Source organism: Belonocnema kinseyi, chromosome 3 (assembly GCF_010883055.1).
Source record: "Belonocnema kinseyi isolate 2016_QV_RU_SX_M_011 chromosome 3, B_treatae_v1, whole genome shotgun sequence".
NCBI classification, from domain to species: domain Eukaryota; kingdom Metazoa; phylum Arthropoda; class Insecta; order Hymenoptera; family Cynipidae; genus Belonocnema; species Belonocnema kinseyi.
In genome coordinates this window covers 106,704,398-106,722,235 of record NC_046659.1, presented here as the reverse complement: position 1 = coordinate 106,722,235, position 17,838 = coordinate 106,704,398, and positions in this window count along the sequence as shown.

The window sequence follows — 17,838 nt, the reverse complement described above, 5'->3', positions numbered from 1 at the left end:
TTTTGAAAATTAAAATTCGAAAATTTTTTCTAAAGCCTCCAGGGGACTTCGTTTTCGCACGAAAGAATTTTATGTGCCCTTATTGCATCCGGACCCACAATTATCAAAGATAATTAGTCTTCCACCAGAAAAAAATAATTTTTGATACAGTACATAAATTCCCAACGAAATATTTTAATTTTTAATGGCCTTTTTAGCCAAATAATTACAGTTTTTACCAAAAAGGTTAATTTTTCACCAAAAACAAAACAAATTTTCAATGAACTAGATAAAGTTCAAACAAATGAATTCTTATTTAATTTTGGAATTTTTAAATTAAAATTTGAAAATTTAGAAAATAAAGAAAAAATTGTGATAGCATTTTCAAATAACTTTTTATTGCACTTTGTGCTGGTTTTCTAAGAACTTAATTTGTTTATTTCTAATGTTATTCTTTGACAATTCAAACAAAAAATATAAATCTTATCGAAAAATTATTAATATCAAAGTTTTAGATATATTAAGTGAATATTTTTTGTTCGTTAATTTTTTTCGTTCTTTGTTTTGTATTTCCAAGAATTTTATTTTTTTATATTTAATGTTATTTTTTACGATTGAGAAAAACAGTTAATCCTGTTAGCAAATTATTGATAAATATATAGCTTTTTTTAAAAAAGCTGTAGTCTATCAGTTTTTTCAATGCTTGCGTTGTTTGCCCCAAAATTAAATATTTATTTTTTATTTTATTTGGTACTAATTATAAAAAAAGAGTACAATATTATTTTTTGAATACTTTACAGGTACTTATAGACTTATTGTTTTTAATTTTTTGTATGATAACCTTAATTTTTTATTCTTTGCTCCACAAACCATTATAACCCATATTAGTAGAAGAAAAGCGTACGATCATGATGCGTATATGTTCCAAATTTGTCATATATAGTTTACAAAACCTACCTTAAACAATGAAAATCTATATTAGCACCGTGCTTCTTACCATCGCGGTTCTTATCAATTTTGGTTGTAAGTGTACCTAATATAATTTAAATGTTAATGTTAATTTGAAATATGAAGTGTTTCCACAAGTATTTTTTTTTTAATTTGAAATTATCATTTAAAATACGCACTTTTTGTACCCTTTTAAATCAACCTATGTTGGAATAAACAGCGAGTGGCCACTAAACACTAATTACATTTTAAAGATTTTTATTTTCAAGCTTTTAAGTATTCAATTTTGCATCTCCTGCTCTTTAATTTTTGAGTAGCTAATATTATTTTATTCGCAAGGCTTTGGTTGAATATTCTTTTAATGTGAAACACTAAAAGTTTCAAGTTAAACTGAAAATAAAATTGTTGAATATTTAGTTCATAATTTCAGAACGTTTGTTTGGTATTTTTTACCACATTTGTCGAAATCTTATCCATATGAAATACTTTTATAATCCCAAATTAAAAAAAAATGTTGTAATTAGGATTATTCAAGTTAAATTAGGATATAAATAAATCTAAATTGTTTCGGTTTAGAACCGAGCAATCTTAAATGTTTTCAATGTGTATAAATGAAGCTTCTTTAAAGATAACGCTAAATCAAAAAAGTAAATATTTTATGAAGACTTATAGAAAATTTATTGACAACTCGCCATGCATTAGTTGCATAATATAGGGGGGAAGGGGGTAGAATATTGTTAAAAAGTGTAAAAACACCTCAGAAATCTGTAGTACTAGTTGTACAATGGGGTGGGGCCATCTCTGATGAGGTTTCAATTATTGGTCAATTTCAAGCACTCAAATAATCAAACCCTATTTTCTTTTATCCATTATTATCTCCTCAATTCTGTTTTAAAGGGTTCTACACTTAAAATACAGTTTCAATTTCAGATCCTATTTCTTAAAAACTACTCAGTTTATGAGTTCATTCCTCTTTCTATCAAATAGACAAAGGGAATGGGGAAAAGAGAAAGGGACGAAGACAAGGAGAAATAAAAAAAAATGTAAAGGAAAAGGGAAAAAGATAAAAATAAAGGGGAAAGGGAAGAATAGGAAAAAGAACAAGGGTGAAAAGAACAGGGAAATAGGAAGAGGCAAGGCGAGAAGGTGAAAGGAGGCAACGGTAAAAGGGAATGGGGCAATGGAAAAGGAAAGGAAAAAAATTTGAAACGGTGAAAGTGGAGATGAAAGAGGAAAAGGGGGAATTGAAAAAAGGTCGAAGGGAACGGGAAAAGGATGAAAAGGGAAAAGTTAAAAGGGGAAGAGGAAAGAAAAACAGTAAAATGAAATGGGGAAAGGAAAATGGGAGGAAAAATTGAAAAAACCGGAAAGGGTGAAAAGGGAAAGGTAAAAATGTTGAGGGGAAATAAAAAAAGAAGACCTTTGAGCAACTGAATCTTGAACTATAGTTAATTGAGTAGTAAGTTAAGAATATAGAGATGCATATAAATACTGCTAACTAAAAGTGAGCTTTTTAATCAAGTTTAATTCAAGGATTTCAAATTCAAAGATTAAATATCCGGGCGCCAAGCGTAAGGTAAGATATTATCGAGCTCTATTGTCAAATTTCTTCAGTTATCTGAATTCCTTGAATTGTCTGAATTCACTAAATTACATGAAGTCTCTAAATTCCCTGCATTCCTTTGATATTCGATATTTTATGACTATTCTTAATTCTCTTAAGAATGTGAATAATTTTAATTTGAATACTTCAATTTTCCCAATGTCCTCGTTTATTTGAAAATTAATAGACCTTATGCTTTCACGATAATTCATTTTGATAAAAAGAGATATTTCGGGTTTCACTCGTGTAAAAAACTATTAATTGTTTGCCGACGTTTCGGGAACATTGCAGTTCACATCTTCAAGGCTGACCTGAAACTGAGGTATCAGGTCATGTCGTTCTTAGGTATACTTCTCTACGATGCCTGTGATTGGCCAGAGCGCCCCACCGTGTGGACTGGTCGAACTTGATTGGCCAATCAAGTTACTAATAAAAAATCTCTTCATTTTTCGAATTTGTTCATTCATTTAATGTTTTAATTTATATTTCATTACCTGGATTCCCTGAATTTATAAGATTTCCTGATTCAAAGAACTTAAAAGAATTCAGAAGAATTAAATATGAAATAAAAATATTTCAATCCTTCTATGCTCTTCGCTGCACATATAAAATGAAAACGAAAAGTCATCTAAAAAGTATGAGTTTTCGTATTAGACGTATATTACGAAAAAGTTTTTTTTAACATAGAGATATCGCATCTTTATGCATCGCATTTTTTTGAATTCCTCCAAATCATTTCCTTTACATTTTTTCAATCTTTTCAAAATTCATTGAAATTATTAAAAAATACTGAAATTCCTAAATTGTTATAATAATTAAAATACTCATTATACATGAATATTTCAAATCCTCCTGAATCTCTGGCATTTTTAAAAAACTCTTAAGGATTCCGTGTAATCCTTTAGAAAGCCAAAAGTTTTCACAACAACCTAAGTAATACCTAATTTTATTAATTTTTTTTAAATTCCCTCGAATGAATTTAACTTTGTTCCAGTTTTTCTTTTTATGATAAAACCTTTAATTTTTAAGAAGTAAAAACTTATTTTGATGGATTAAAATAGTCCAATTCCTTTATTTGTTCCTTTATATTCAATAAATTTAAAATAACTAATTATATACTTATTTATATTTTATTTTATTTAAATTCTTTATTTAAGTGCTCTTTTAGTTATTCCTTATTCTGACAAGAATTTTGTATACTTTTGATCTTTTTGTACTAGATTTATTTTTTAAATTTGCTAATTTTTTATCATGTATTCCTTATTTGTTATAATTATCCTGATAATTATCGGCAAACTACAGTCGAAACGTTGCAAATTGCAATATGTTTCTTTTAATTCAATACTTTAAAGGGTTTGACTGGGAATAATCATTGTCTTTTTATTTAGTTAATTTCAGTATTAAGTTCAATATTATTCCTGATATAGTAACAAATCTTTGGAAAACTTGTAGTTACAAATTGAATAGTGAAGAAGGAATAAAAAATTACTGATAAACTTAAAAATTCTTGTAAACTATATTTCAAAGGTAACTAAAAAGTTGAAATTCTAATAGGCAGTGTTATTAAAAAACGCTACTATTCACGAATTCGTCACGCATTTACAAAAGTAAGTTCGTTACCACACCTGGGGAAAATTTCAGATCGAAAGTTCTTGCCGAAGTTATAAAATCGTCTACATTTTTTTCTGAAACATTCTGTGATCCGCATCTGCTTCTTTCATAAAAATATCTGATGAAAAAAAATATTATTTCTGATTTGAAAATTTTTGTTAATTTAGTTTTTAATCCATTTACAAAAAATTCTTCTTAAGTCAAAATCTATTATGTATGACGTGTATGCGCCAAGAGGGATACATCCTTTCTTTAAAAGTAATAAATTAAACTATTTCGTAAAATAGTAACGAAGTTACTATTTAAGTAAAAAACTTGTTTGTTAAATATTTAATTCTCTTTTTTGAAGTTCTCAATGTTCATTAGTCGATAATTTAATATTTATTCATTGTAAATATTTAGACTTATTTGTTCGAAGAGCTGAAGAATTTCATGAACTTCTAAGGTGATGTCTATTCTGCTGTACAAACTCAAAAGATACATAAGTGACATTGCTGCTTCGGATTATTTTCTTAAACTTGGCAATGAAAAAGTCGACCCAAGCGGCATTGTCACTTATGTATCTTTTTAGTTTGTACGGCAGTATCAGATGTAATATAAAATATAAGAATAGAAAATATCTAATTATAATAATGCATTTTAAACCATTTCATTCTGACCAATTTAGTTGCATTTGCAACATTTTTTACACAGTGTCGTAAGGTTGAGAAGTTTTTGAAGTATAAAGTTATTTTTGCATTTCTCCATGGAATTCCTTATTGTAAAAGAATAAACATTGAGTATCGAGGACATCTTAACATTTTCAAAGTTATGTTGGAATTTCTTAACAAAAATTTATATTCCTTATTAATTTAATTAAGTAAAAAATGTAACTCCGTCACGTTATTGTGTTCAACTTTTTCGTTTTTCACGTTTTCTATTTTTATAATATTGTTTATGTGTTTAATGCAAATGGTTTTCATCAATTTTGATAAGAAATTTCGAATTTATATGGACAATGAGCATTTTTAAAACAGCAAAACATTTTTTTAGATCGAGTGAAGAAATCGATTGAAATGTAGCGCAAGTGAATACTTAAAAATATAATGGTCTAATGTTAAATATTGAATCAGTATCAAGAATTTCCTGCCAATTTTTCGTCCTTATTATCCTTGTACCTGATGAAAAAGTAATATTTTTGTATTGTTTTTATGTGCAACAAGCCATTATATATTTACAGCATTAAAAAAATGTGCTGATACATAGGGCTTCATTTTTTTTCTAGTTCTGTTACATAATAATAATAAATATATTACACACTTTTCATAAACAAACACAACTTTAAGATCAAACATACAAAAATGTGTTCTATCTTAACATTTTTCTGCATAAAAACATAATATGATGTCTACCTAAGACATCTCTACTTAATTAGGTTCTCCAAAACAAAGTGTTAAATTTTTCGTATCAGAAATTTATGTGACTTCTTTTTCAATTTGATTTTTTTTCCGATATGACAAACAGTTTAATTTTTATGCCAGAAAATAAATTTTCTACCTAAAAATAACCAATTTTGAACAAAATAGTAAAGATTTTAAACAAACAAATGAATCTTCAACAACGCAAATTAGATTTCTATAAGAAAAGATTAATTTTCGACATAAAATGGATTAGTTAAATTTTTTATTAAAAAAATTAATGTTCAATTAGAAAATCAATTTAAAAAAAATGAAATTATAACTACAGAAATTAGTATTCTACGAAAGAATAACAATTTTCAATAAAGTAGATCAAATCCGAACCGAATATATTAATTTCGAATAGCATATTAAAGACATAAATTTGCAATAAAAAAATTAAATTTTTATAAGAAGAATTGACAATAAATTTAATTAAATTTTTATTCCACAAAATTTATTTAAAGCAATAATGATTTTTAAGCAAAAGTATTATATCTTTACTTAAATGGATAATCTTAAACAAAATACATGAATTTTTAACAAATTTTGGAATTTTAAAATTAACATTTTAAGAATTAAGGAAAAATTAAACCTAAAAAATTGTGACAGAGTTTTCAACCTTATAATTGAATTTTCGAGCAAAAAACAAACAAATTTTCAAAAACATCCTATAGAAAACAATTTTTGTTCGTTATTTTCCTTCGTACCTTTTCTTCCAAAAATTTTTTTAAATGTGATTTTGTACGAGTGAAAAAAAATTGTGCATCCTATCACGATGATTGCAGAAAAATTTATAGATTTTTTCAAAAGTGTTTATCTTTTGCTTCTTAATTTTTCTTCTTACCTTTCGTTGTTTGTGCAAAAAATGTATTTTATTTTTAATGTTATTTTTCACGATATAACAAAAAGTACGTGTTAGTACAAAAATTATTTTTGCAAAATAATTAGATCTTTTTTGGGTAAACCAATTTTGTCTATTTTATCTGAATTATTCATTTTTGAGTAAAATAGAATTACGTTTGCTATAAAAAATATTATTTCGTATCTTGCATAGCTTAACCGCAAAATGGAATTTTTAATTATATTTTGTGGGGTCAAAAATTAAATATACAATTTTCTCAAGAACATTAAAAAGGTTGTTATTATAGTCTTATAGAGCTTTAAAAAAAAATCTCTTCTGTTAATTATTTGTTTACATGAATCTCGAATAGGTGATAAAACTACCCTTAAAATATTTTAAAGCATTTTTCCCATTTGAATATTATTTCCACGTTTGTCATCGCTCGATCTCTTTTAACGAAAAAAGTGTTTGAAATTATTTTAAGGGTCATTTTCACATCGCTCAAAGCTTCATGTAAGGACATCGACATTAACCAAAGTCTAAAAGCTTGAGAGATTTTTTATTTTTCTATTCGAGTCAAAAATCTATTAAAAATAAACGTGGAAAACATATCCTGGCGGTCAAAGTGTTTAAATTTACATATTTTAATATTTGGTTTAACATCTCCCCGTGGAGAAATTGCCAAATTTCAAACCGATTTTTTGCGTTGCCCGGGTTAACTTAATGTGGCCTTGATCATGACTAATGTCGTGATCTTGACCGGGGCCACATCGGGCTACGCTCTATGAATAAGAGTTCCAATTTAATCCCGATTCCTGATGTTGCACTGATTTAATTCAACTCTGAAAATCAGAGTTAGTTTAAAAATTAGAATTCTTTTAATTAAAAAGACAGGACCACAAAATAGTTTTGGAAACCTAATTTTTTGGATTCTAATAGGTATACCTTATGTTTTTGAGGTCGCTAAACACGAATGCATTCGCATCCTTTTGAATTTTACTTAAGGAAATCGACATTTACAAACAACTAAAATCTTGGGACATTTTTTTTTTATTATTTAGGTCGGAAATCTATTCAAAGTAAACGTGAAAACATACCCTAGCGTTGCCCCGATCCAGTTAGCTCAATCGTGTCCTAATAGTGGCTACCGAAGGACGAAATGATAGTTGTTTGAAATATTTGAATAATAAAATTTATTATTCCTGACTAATTGCTTACTTTTTTACTGAACGAATAATATTTTAATTATATGTTTATTAATAAGTACTAGAAGAGACATTTTCAGCGCTAGATCGGGGCTTTATTATGGTTTCGGTAGCCTGGCCCTGATCGGATTAGGCATTTTGTTTTAATTCTAGCCCTAAACCGGGTGCCTGATCTGGGCCAAATTCTACCAGATCTGGCCCTAACTAGGGTCTATCCGAAATGTCTGCACGGGCCTTATAGATTTAGACGGAGAAATCGACGTTTAGGAAAATTCAAAACGATAGGCGATTTCTCAAATATTCTAATGGTTCGGACATTTATTTACAATAAATGTGGGCAACAATTCCCAAAAATCAAAACCACTAAAAATTTTTTAATTATGTGCACTATTAATGAGGCTGATTAAGGAACCAGGAACTTTTAAGAACGTTCTTTAGAATGAATAAATTATTTCTTAAACTATAACACAAATAAAATAGTTTAATTTAGCATTACTCTAACCATTTTTTTAAAACAATTATTTGTAAAACAAATTATTTCTGTAAATCTTGGTAGCACGAAGTTACTATTGATATGAAAGGCCAGATGATATTAAAATTATAGGTTTAAGTGTTCTAAAAATCCCACTTGACTCTTTTTTTCTGCAAACATTACTATCTGTGTCCAAAAGGATGCTTTTCGTGCATTTAAACAAAAGAGAATTTTTCATGACGATATACCTGATTTTTTCAAATGTAATTTTTAAAGAAATATAACTTTTAGAATTCATTTAATTTCTAAAATGGATAGAATCTAAAAAATATATTACCGGAAAAAATTATAAAAGCCTGCCTAAACTTTGTACTATTTTGATTTGGTGAGCCAGGTTGATTATACTAAAAATAATTTGCCATTGAGACATGAAAGTAGCTACATTATTATTAGGATAGCGTACAAGGTTTATTTAATTGTATATTGTCATGCTTCTAACATGTAGACTCTTGGCATTAGAAAGTGTTTGTAATTCTGTGGGTTTTCTTAGTTATTATCACCGATACTGATGCAGCTATGTTCTAAATTTGTCAGTTATAGTTTACGAAACCTACTTTAAGCAATGAAAATATGTATTAGCACTGTGCTTCTTACCATTATGGTTCTTCTAAATTTTGGTAGTAAGTCTACTTTATATAATGTAAATCTTAGCGTAAGTATAAAATGTTACATATTTCAACCCTTAAATTTTTGGTAATGTAAAAATACCATGCGAAGTACGCACTTATTGTACCCTTTAAGTCAACATACGTGACAATTGAAAGCGAGATGCGACTCACAAATAATTAAATTTTAAAGATTTTCATTTGCCAGCTTTAAGATGTTTAATTTTCCATCTAATTCTCTTTACATTTTGATTACCTAATATTATTCTATTGCTAAGCCTTTTATTAAATATTATTTTAATATAAAACACTAACAATTTCAAATATTACAGAAACTAAAATTATTTAACATTTAACTCCTAACTCCGGAAGTTTTAGTTTGTATTTTTTATCACGTTTATCGAAACTTTATAAAGATTATTTTTCTAATAACTAAACTTAAAGAAGGTTAATCTTAGGGTTACTCAAGTTATATTATTATATTAGAAAATCTAAATTGTTTTTGTTTAGAATTTTCCTTGAAAATGGCAAAAATTTCTCTAAAATAGGTCAATCACCTGGGAATTTCATAATCCTTCTAACAATTATATTTTTATAATATATCATACTATTATTATCACATTGGTATATATTGTTATTCAACTTATTCTTAATTCCTATGGAATTCCTTAAAAGGCTTTTAACTTCCTTAAATGAAATCTTTTGATCTCGTATTGCCCGGCTAAGACCCTTTTTGTTTCAGTCGGGTATCTGTCTGTCTGTCCGTCGGGCAATCCGTCAGTCGTACTTTTGCAAAGGAGGGGAATTAAGACAAAGTGAGGGTAGAAGGCGTGATTGAACGGAAGATGAAGTGTGGGTAGGGGGTGAGGAATGAGTGGGTGGATGTGGTGGGTATTTCTCCGAAGTTAGGGGAGGGAATTGATGATAGGGGTGTGTATGAGAAGGTGGATAAGTAGAGGGGAAGAAAGGGGAAGTAAGGAAAGAAACGATTGGAAAATTTAGTGAGGGAACTCGGTGAGAGGGTTGAGGAAATGAGAGGTATGAAGGAAGGGGGTGGGAAGTGCCCTAGCTTTCACTCCACTTACTTCCCATATTTTCCATCTCTCATTCACTCCGCTGTCCAAAAATATAATTTCTATGAGATTAATCTCTTTAAAAAAATGTCCATTCTTTAAAAAAAAAATTTATTCAACCTTTTGTTGCGAATTGTCGTTTTACCAAAATCTGAATTTTCCCATTTTCAATCTTATTTTTATGATGTAAACTTTACACATACAATTTACTGAGCAGCCTTACTGTTTTGCAACTATACTAACTTATGTCCCAAACCTTAGTGAGCCAGACTTTTTTAATTGAATTTTCTACCGCATCGTGTTCTGCATCGCATTTGGGGTACCCTATTGCTTCATCTTCTGATAAATGGCTGAAAGATTATCTCAAATCGTCTAGGGTGGAGAGTCTATTTACAACAACAGACCTACGAAATTTCGATTAATCAAGGGGGGAGGGGGGCAGTTTTAGCCAAAAGTCATAGCTGGTTGGTGTTTTATGCTGAGAAGGTCATCAACCTTCAGCAGCGTACTCCCTCATGGTGTTCTTTAAATCATTTTCTTGCTCCAAAAACCATACCTCTATAATGAATTTCGAGCCTCCCAATTTTTCAAGCGAGGTTTTTTTCGAAAAGTAACTAAGATTTCGTATGAAAAAGACAAAAACACATTTTTTTCTGCAGAAAAATGAGTATTTGAGGGTGTTTGGGGTCGAAGAATTTATTTTTGGCATTTATTTTGTCTTTTAAGTGCCGCCAGAGGGCCCTTCTCTACAATTTGTTAAAGATTTTATCGCCTTTCTGGAAAAAATTGACAAAGAAAAAATTGAATTTTTATTCTTAAATTGAATTATATCGACATAGGTCGTGCATAATTTTTAACGCTAATCTTTTTGGGCTATTTAAAATTTTTGATTACAGTATGAGAAAGTTGAATATTTGTCGATTTTCGCAACAATTTCTTCAATTTTTGCCAAAAAATGCCATAAAATTAAAAAAATGTATGGAAGCGCCCTCTGGCATCATTCGAAAATAGAAATAAATGCCAAAACTGGGTTCCTCGACCCTGAAAGTCCCCGGATATACATTTGGCTGGAGTTCAAAATGTCACATTTAAAAAAACTAACCTTGAAAAATTGGGAGGCTTTAAATTCATTTTAGAGTAATGGTATACATAAAAAATTTCGAAAATGCATTTATATATGTGCGAATCTTTGAGATACTGTGAAACTGTTTAATTAAAAAATGTAAATTTTGGATTTTCCATTATCCTTTATGCTGACAAAATTTAAATTTTTGATTTTTCAAGAAAATTCAAAAAGTTGTTATGACTTGTTGTAGAGCACTCAAAAATCTAAAATTTTCTTTTTCTGATTTTTTTTCGTATCGTGCATTATTTGGCTTGAAATGTTCATTTTCATGTTTTTCTTTTAATTTTGTAAGTGCTGTAACGCTGGTAATTTTTTTTATGAAAAAGTCATTAGGATAAATTGCTCGAAAATTTGAATAATACAAACAGCCGTACAGAGAATGTTCGAATTTTGAAAAAAGTGGGCTCAAAGATAATCAAAATGCGCTCAACAGACAGCCAGATATACATGCATACGCAGATGCATATGTAACAAACCTGTTTTTCGGATTTAGTGGTATCAAAACGTGGATATTTGAAAAAAACGGAGGGGTCAAAATTTTAACAAATCTAAATATCTTCACTGATGAGAAGGTAAAAAAAAATTAATTTGCCATGAATAATTTATCATTACTTCTTTTTTTTTTGTTTTAATCTAAAAAATAGCACTAAAAACATTTAACAAAATTAAAAATTCGCTCTCCTTTTAAAGTTTTATCCAAAATGGCTGATTAACGAACTTGAACTTTAGGTTAAGACAATAAAAAGACAGACAGACAAATTCTGGAAGGGGTTATATTTTACACAAATCTAATACCTTCCCTGATGTGAATGCAAACAAATTAAACTAGAAAATAAAAATAAATCTATACAAAAATCCCTAAATGCTGAAAATCTCTGAATTCCTTAACTTCCTTTAATTTTCTAAGTTCCCAACATTCCTGGACTAACTTGAATTCTCTAAAATCCTAGATTTATCAGAATTTCCTGAAATTCTTGAATATTCTAATTTTTTCTGAATTTATCAAATAATCCAAATTCACCTACTTCCTGCAGATTTTTAATTTCCTTAATTCCTTGAATTTTTATAATGTCCGTTAATTTTCTGAGTTCTGCAACAAATACGATCAATTACTGCATTTTCCAAATTCCTTGAATGCTATAGAATTTCTTGAGTTCTCTGAATTCCTAAATTCTTTGAATTTACTCAACTCCTTGATTTCTCTGAATGCTGTGAATTCTTTGTATGCTTTTAAATTTCCAGAAACCCCCAAAATACTCCGAGTGTCCCAAGTTCCTCATATGTTCGAAAATTCTCTAATTTTGTTGCTTCTAAAAATTCTGCTGATTTTTCGAATTTCCTGTATTGCTTGGATATTATAATTTATATTCCATTCTCTATATTCCCTAAATTTAAAGCATTTTCTGATTTTAAAGAACACAAAAGAATTCAGAAGAATAGAATATGAATTCAGAAGATTTCAAAGCTTGTCTGCTGTTTGCTGCGTATATGTACCAGGCGTGTTAGTCGAAATTTGCCGGTTTTTTCAATAAAGAAAACACTTAATCCTCAAGGGAATCTCAAGAATTTTTTATTCAAAGTATTGACCATTGGATTCTACACATTTTGCCCATCTTTTAGGCAAATTATGGATACCATTCGAAAAAAACTTTTTCTATTTCGAGGAAAACCATTCGACGAGCCATTTTTCGACTTCCTCAAAATTGGCGAAGCGCTGCTCTGGGAGTGAGTATCCCATCAATGCGAAAAGGTAACAATCGGACGTGGTGAAGTCTAGAAAGTACCGCGGGTGCGATAATATTTCCCAATTCAATGCTTTTAATGTGTTCTTCAAAACTTTAGCGGTATGAGACGGTGCGTTGTCATGTTGTAGGATAACTTTGCCATATATTCGGGACCATTCCGGCCGTTTTTCGATCAACTCATAATTCAAATTGATAATTTATTGTCGGTAGCGATCCGTATTCACCGTCTTACCAGGTTTTAATAACTCGAAGTACACCACACTGGTCCCACTAAACTCAGAGCATTGTCTTACGACCAAAGCGATTTGGCCTTGCAGTCAATGGGCCGACCTCATCAGGTAAAAGCCATGATGATTCCCTTCGAACCGTTCAAGCAGCATTTCTGAAATGGTTTTTCGATTTTCCATTCGTCTATCGTTCAGTTTGCGTGGTACCCATTTTCCATACTTTTGGATTTTTCCTATGGCTTTTAAACGTTGGCAAATTGCTCCTCGGGTCACATTTATTATTTGTGCCAATTGCTGTTTCGATTGGGTTGGGTCTTCATCCAATAACGCCTGCAATTCCTCGTGTTCGATCTTCTTTTTCGCTGCACCAGGATGTTCATTGTCTGTTAAATCGAAATCTCCAATTTTATATTGACGAAACCATGTCTCACATGTTCTAATCACTGGAGCATACTCACCATAAGTTTCTACCAGCAATCGATGAGATTCAACTGCTTTTTTCTTTTGATGAAATAATAAAAGCAACGAATGCCGCAAATGCGATTTACTTGGAACGAAACTCGACATATTCACTGAGGTAAACAGCTATGATGCTATTATTTTAGCAGAATGGATTTGTGTATTTTTGAAGGTTATTGTCCATAAAAAAATATGACATAGATGCCAAATCATAGAAATGTAGACATATCTCTAGCGACATCTATGAGTAAAACCAGCAAACTTCAACTAACACCCCTGGTAATGAAGACAAGGAGTCAACTCAAAAGGCAAATTTTTCGTATCAGACGTTCTTACTTACAAATCTTTGTTTTATTTTTACAGAATTAAAAGCCATGGAAGATGATGAATCAAGTTCAGGATCCCGAAAGAGGGCCAAACGTGTCCCGGGTGGGCTATTTCGCGTGGCTCCTCGTACTGCCGCACCCAAACCCCTTACACGTGATCACAATACGACAATCATGCATTTGAGGAAGACGATTAACGTCTGGCTAGATGATGATCAAAATATAGTGCAAGCTGTTTATCCGGATAATGCGTGTCCCACTGGCACTCCGAATAGGTCAAAAAGTTTCCTGATAAGACTTGTTATTTTAGACGACGGCAAAAGATTCGTCGAATGTGTACACCAAAATGGAAAACTCCTGGGAGTCCGAGCGTGTAGAATAACAAGTAAGGGGCCATCCTCATGCATCATATCTTTTTGTATCCCTCAAAATAATTTTCTTTACATTTTTTTTAATCTTTTAAAATTTCCTGGAAATTCTTTAGAAACCCTAAATCATTACAATAAACTAAGGATTACTTAGTTTTCTTAAATGTATTTGAATTCCCTTAAATTATCATAACTTTTTTCCAGTATTACTTTCGATAATAAAACTTCTTAAATTTTAAAAACTGAAAAATTTCTTCTATCACTTGAAACACTTACATTAGTAGGAAAATTAAGTTCTGTTATTTCGGTCTTACGATCAAAGTAGATAAATAAAATACATGGGTAAATCCGAGTCAACTTCCTTTAATTTAAATTAATTTAAATTAAGTTTTTATTTAATTGATTTTTAAATTGTTTTTTGAGGTAAACAGAATTTTTTGTGCTTGTTACTTTTCGTATGATTTCTTTTAATTTAACAATTAAACGAATTTGACTGGCAATAATTCTTGTCTTTTTATTTATTAAGGGTGGTGGTTAAATCCGACTTCGAATTTGTTTATAAACTCAATACAATTTTATCAATATATATATACTCAATACATATATTTTCCGAAGGATTTGCGAACGAAAGAAAAAAAAACTTATCGAATATCCGGGATGTTGCGAGATCCTCGGATCAATAAAATGTTGAAAAACCAAAAATCCTTTTTTTGAGGAATTGATTATTTCCATTGAAATTAAAACTGGATTAAAAATGTTAAATTTATCAATTTACCCAGCAATACATTTCAAAACTATCAAATTTCTGCATTAGGCCCTCTGCAGATTTATTCATAAATTGCAAGCTTCTTAAGTTGCCCAACAACTATTCTTGATATCGCTGTCTTTTCCACATTGATAATTATTCCAAAATTACTAAACTGGATATTACTAATTATTAATTGTGGAAATACAGCAATATCCAGAGTAGTTGTTCGGCATTTTGATAAGCTTGCAATTTATAAATAAATTAGCAGAGGGCCTCATCTTGAAATTTGATAGTTTTGAAATTGATTGTTGGTTAACTTGATAAATTTACAATTTACAACCCACTTATAATTTCAAACTAGGTTAATTTACAAATTCACATGCATTCATAAATTGGTTTATGCATAAAATTTGTGCGTTTGTAGATGGTATCTGCAAAAAGTATATTTCAATATTTTGTAGGACATTCTATTCAAATTTTTTGTTTTATTTCCCAAGTGAAAACTGCCTAATCTAACGGATTTTAAGTTCTTCCGTCGCTGCAGTTAACAATACATTACAGTAATATTTGTTGAACAAATAATTCAATCTCCGGGGAAGCACCAAAATTATTATTTGACATGTTTACAACAACAAAAAAGTTGAGAAAAAGATTTGAACATACGGAAGCTTGGTTACCAGCCAGGCTCTTTTCCACTGCACTGACGGAGCTTGATGAAAGTCCATGCACAGGGACCGGTAGAGGTTCTGCATCCTTGGCTAATGTGATTCACAACTGGTCATTGTTCTTGCAATGGATCAAAAAATCTGGGACATGTGTCTCATTATTTTTGATGTAATATCGATTGATGATAGTCTGATCAAAAAGTCAATATCCCAGAAAAGGCTTTTCCCTTTGAGAGTTTTAGTCTTGACCCACGCTCGATAACGAAGGGTGCCCTAATACCGCCGATACCGTATGTTGAGTGTAGGTGACAGCTGGCCTGGTGGCTGATCACAAATACAGTTACAAAAAAGGCGCAGGACATGTCAATTTTGTCTACATCTTTCTTTATTTCGCAATGTATTTCGAAAAAACTAGGGCCACCATCATCAAATTGTGGCCCTTTGAAAACCTGGTATCTCTCGAGAATTCATTTATCATGCCAGAATTGCGAGTAAAGAAAAAAAATTTTCAAGCGACTCTAACCATTCAAATGATATTTGTCCGCTACACACTGATTTCTATCTTTCACAAAATTTATATTTCACTTGAAAATAATCATTTCCTCAGCAAAGGGTTTGATTTTTTAACATTTTATTGATCTGAGGATCTCGCTAAACATCGGATATTCGAAAAGTCTTCTTCCTTTCGTTCGCAAATGCGTCGGAAAAATTATATATTGAGCCTGTGCCGGACCTATAAAGAAAAAAATTAAAATTTAAAAAAGAAGGTTTAATTATGAGATCGATTCTTAATCTTTTTAAATTAACAAATCTTCATTTTGTTTTCAAGCGGAAAACTGTGCGGAACCTAATGAATCACAATGGTTTATCGTTTATCGTCGCAAGTACCTTAGAGTAAGGATAAATCCTCAAAATAAAGAACCGATAAGAATTTCTCTCGCAACACAAGACGAATTCGAACTACCAGTAGGAAAACCAGATGAAAACGTTGTTTTTCCTGGCTGCGCATTTATTGCCTACACAGTGCCGTCTCCTTTGAAAGATATTACGGGAGTGGTGCTTCTCCCCATGAGACTACCTCCACCTCCACCTACAGTAGTGACGAGTTTTCGTGATCTAATGACCCCAGGTGAAAAAACCAAACACAAAAAGTTACTCTTATAATGTACTATCAAGTTGTTGAAAAGCGAAAATAAATAAATATTTACCAATGTGTCAAATTTTTATCGTCTGTTACTCATTTTTCATAGCTCAGGGGCACCAACAAATACTAATTTTGCGCCAGTTATTTGACCATGTCATTAACTTATAGCAAATGGGGAGGGGGGAAGGGCTATTACAATTCTCGCATAAAATATTCGATTTTAAACACGTTCCTATGCGACTATTTGAGATCATTTTGATGGCTTCTTCGAATATTAGGCTATTGTTCCGTTACCGTTAAGAACGCGTATTTCATCTTATTTCAAGTACAGGGAGAACATCTTAGTAGAGCTGCTAACGCAACACGTACAATTGTTGCACCAGTCACACATTGAGCAGCGCCACTTCTGTTTAGTAAAACGGCTCCACTGATTGCGGAGAACCATTACCCCGAACAGACCGAATCGTTTATTCAACAATATGGTCGAGCCATTCTGCACACGTGGCACTTGCAACACAGTTCCGCGTTCGCGCAGTTCAGTAAAATATAACACCAACATTTCGGAACAACTGTTTTCGGTAAGTTTTGGGTAACCAGTGCCCCAGATATGGAGCGGACACGACACCAAACCGAAATGCAGCGACTCTGTCACTGCTGCCGCGAAGGTTTTACCTAACTTGTTTCCGTGTAAGATTAAGTCTATCTTTTCGTTGTGGATAAGAATGTGGCTAAATTCATTCTGTATGAAATTTAGAAAACCAATAGAAGTGTTAAAAGAAATAATAATCGTTTAAAATTTCCTTTTTTCTAAAGTTATAGGATCCAAAATTACACTACAAACTGTAATACAAAATACTTGTGTTTTAAATTCGTAGAAAATCTTAATGCAAATAATAAGGTTATTTATTCCTACTGGAAACTTAGCTAAATGAAGTTAGCCTTATGCTTATCCGTAGCGGAAAAATAGACTAAAGCTCATTTTTAAGAAGATGATAGATGCGTTCCTAACAGTAACGGAATAATAGCCTAATATTTGTAGAACTTATTAATTTGTAATATTCACCCTTGTGTGGTTGAAAATTGAGCTATTGTGATAAAAAGTTCTCATTTTTTGCCAAAAATTAATGCATTGATCTGAAAATTAATTATGACGTTTTTGGTTTAACATTTTTTTCATTGTAAATCAAAAATTAA